This window comes from Macaca thibetana, chromosome 13, assembly GCF_024542745.1.
Source record: "Macaca thibetana thibetana isolate TM-01 chromosome 13, ASM2454274v1, whole genome shotgun sequence".
Lineage (NCBI taxonomy): Eukaryota > Metazoa > Chordata > Mammalia > Primates > Cercopithecidae > Macaca > Macaca thibetana.
The window spans coordinates 22,540,462-22,544,231 of record NC_065590.1 but is presented as its reverse complement, the minus strand read 5'-3'; positions in this window follow the sequence as shown (position 1 = coordinate 22,544,231).

Genomic DNA, 3,770 nt, shown 5'->3' with positions numbered 1-3,770 from the left:
TATAACTTTTCAGTAGTAAACTGCTCTCTCAGATACCACAGGATATATTGATTTCCCATTAGTGAACCCCATAGCATAAAAGAGAGACCTAGAAGATATGTTTACAAAGAGTTAAGGCTACTATTTTGTCACAAAATCATAGGCTGTTGTCACAAAATCATAGGCTGTTACAGCTATAAGAAGCCTTGGAGTTTATTTAATCGAAGCTTCATATATATATACACACACATATATATACACACACATATACATATATGTGTGTGTGTGTGTGTGTGTGTATATATATATATATATAAACCCTGGAGAACCACAACCTAGAGAAGTAAGGCAACCCAGCTGGCTCATAATATAAATTAGTAAATTGTCCAATCACCTATTCCATTTATTGTTTAATGTACAAAACATTATCCTGCCAGGAGTGTAGCTCGTACCTGTAATCCCAGCACCTTGGGAGGCTGAGGCAGAAGGATTGCTTGAGTCCAGGAGTTTTAGACAAGTCCAGGCAACACACTGAAACCTTCCCTGTCTCTACAAAAAAAAAAAAAAAATTTTTAAATATTTGCCAGGTATAGTGGTGCATCCTGTATTCCCAGCTATTTGGGAAGCTGAGGCACTGGAGCCCAGGAGACTGACACTGCAGTGAACTGTGTCCAGCCTAGGCAACACAATAAGACCATATCTCGAAGAAAAAATATATTATCCTAAGGTCTCTGCTTAACTCTCATGTCCATTGTGTCTTCTTTTTTGATTCCCTTATTATTATATTCTTTAATCAAGGCCCAGAATTTTTCTGCTTTATATTCTTTCATCTGGAATATACTTACATCATTTTTTCCTCCTAGTGAATTCCTATTCCTCCTTCAAAATCCAATTTATAAATAAGTTCTTCTAAAATATCATCTTTGAACATCACCCTGTATCAGCCCAACATTGTTGTAGAAAGAAAAATATCTATATCTAACTGGCATACAACAATGACCATTTATTTCTTGCTCATCAATTTGGAACTTGACTGATCTAAACTGAATTTAAAGAGGTAATTTTGCTTCAAGCTACAGATCTGTGGGTCTACATCTTGTGTCTACAAGTCTCTCATCTTCCTGAGAAACTTGTTGGGAACTGGAGTAAAGGTGACTTGCTATGTTTTAGCAAAGAGACTGATGGCATTTTGCCCTTGCCTAGAGGTTTGTGGAACTTCAAACTTGAGAGAGATGATTTAGGGTATTTAGAAGAAGAAATTTCTAAGCAGCAAAGCATTCAAGATGTGACTTGGATGCTGTTAAAGGTATTCAGTTTTAAAAGGGAAACGGAGCATAAAAGTTTGGGAAATTTGCACCCTGACAATGCGATAGAAAAGAAAATCCCACTTTCTGAGGAGAAATTCAAGGTGGCTGCAGAAATTTGCATAAGTAACGAGGAGCCAAATGTTAATCCCCAAGACAATGGGGAAAATGTCTCCAGGGCATGTCAGAGGTCTTCACAGCAGCCCCTCCCATCACAGGGTCAGAGGCCTGCGAGGAAGAAGTGGTTTTGTGCGCTGGGCCCACGGTCCCCATACTGTGTACAGTCTAGGGACTTGATGCCCTGTGTCCCAGCCACCACAGCCATGTCTGAAAGGGGCCAATACAGAGTTTGCGCCATGGCTTCAGAGCGTGAAAGCCTCAAGCCTTGGCAGCTTCCACGTGGTGTTGAGCTTGCCAGTACAAAGAAGTCAAGAATTGGCATTTGGGAACCTCCACCTAGATTTCAGAGGATGTATGGAAACACCTGGATGTCCAGACAGAAGTCTGCTGCAGGGGCAGGGCTGTCATGGAGAACCTCTGCTAGGGCAGTGCAGAAGAGAAATGTGGGGTCAGAGTTCCCACACAGAGTCTCTACTGGGGCACTGCCTAATGGAGCTGTGAGAAGAGGGCCACTTTCCCCCAGACCCTAGAATGGTAGATCCACTGACAGCTTGCACCGTGTACCTGGAAAGGCTGCAGACACTCAATGCCAGCCCATGAATGCAGCCAGGAGGGAGGCTGTACCCTGCAAAGCCACAGGGACAGAGCTGCCCAAGACCATGGGAACACACCTCTTGCATCAGTGTGACCTGGATGTGAGACATGGAGTAAAAGGAGATCATTTTGGAGGTTTAAGATATAACTGCCCCATTGGATTTTGGAGTTCCATGGGGCCTGTAGCCCCTTTGTTCTGAACAATTTCTCCCATTTGGAATGGCTGTATTCACTCATGCCTGTACCCCCATTGTACCTAGGAAGTAACTAACTTGCTTTTGATTTTATAGGCTCGTAGGCAGAAGAGACTTGCCTTGTCTCAGGTAAGACTTTAGACTGTGGACTTTTGAGTTAATGCTGAAATGAGTTAAGACTTTGGGGGACTGTTGGGAAGGCATGATTGGTTTTGGTATGTGAGGATGTGAGATTTGGGAGGGGCCAGGGGCAGAGTGATTTGGTTTGGCTGTGTTGCCACCAAAATCTCACCTTGAATTCCCATGTGTTGTAGGAGGGAGCCAGTGGGAGATAATTGAATCATGGGGGCAGGTTTTTCCCTGGCTGTTCTTGTGATAGTGAATAAGTCTCATGAGATCTGATGGTTCTATAAGGGAGAGTTTCCCTGCACAAGCTCTTCCTTTGCCTGCTACCATCTATGTAAGACATGACTTGCTCCTCCTTGCCTTCCACCATGATTGTCAGGCTTCCCCAGTCATGTGGAACAGTAAGTCCATTTAAACCTCTCTCTTTTGTAAATTGCCCCAGTCTCTGGTATGTCTTTATCAGCAGCATGAAAATGGACTAATACATCAAGCTCACAAAATTAGAGTTGAGACTCAAAGCCAAGGCTAATTCCAAAGAATCTTATTTTCTTCACTATACTATAATCTTCCTTATTTGATTAGGAGCTCAAGCAAGACATTAATCTGATTTGCCTGTCATTATCCCATAACTAGGGCAGTGCCTGGTACGTAGTAAGAACTAAATACTCATTTACTGAATTGAATTACTCCAAATCTCATTTGTCTTTCCACCCTTATCTCTCATTTCTCTAGATAAACTCTCCATTCAGGATGACCAACAAGTGCTAAAATATCATATGCCTCTGCCCTTCTTCCTGCCATTTCTAATTCTCAATTATTCAAGCATTAATACCCTATCACTCATCTAAAACATTCACCCACCCCTATGTTATACAGACAAAACCTAGGAGGCTAGATTGTGAAATACATTGTTGTACTTGACTCTGTGTGTGGCTGGAGTGAGCTGGACCATGATATCTGTGCTTCCACTGAGTGCCCAGAGGCTTTTATTGAATTCATCTTGTCTATTAAGTGAAAAGGGATGATCTAGGGTGAAAAGCATCTTTTATTTATATCATAATCATTCTTTCCAGGATGGCAGTCATAAGGACTAGAATGACACACCATATTTCATAAATATGGAAGTTTTGCTATAATAGAAAAATTCCTGTATTAAATTAAAAATCTGTATTCTGTGCTAACTCATTCATTATCTCAACATTGCCTCCTTTCACTAATCACCTCCCCTCTCAGTTGTGTCATCTGTTAAACTGAGGAGTTGCGTGCTCCCCAATGGAGAGAATTAAATTCTCTATGTCAAAGAAGCTATTAGTAGTAAGCAAATATATTTGGAAAATGTAAAACTCACTAGTTATTAAAGAAACACAAATTATATGTGTCTTCATATTTACAAATAAAGAGTTTAAATATAATGTATACTGTATTTATATATTGTATTTTTAAGTATTATTTA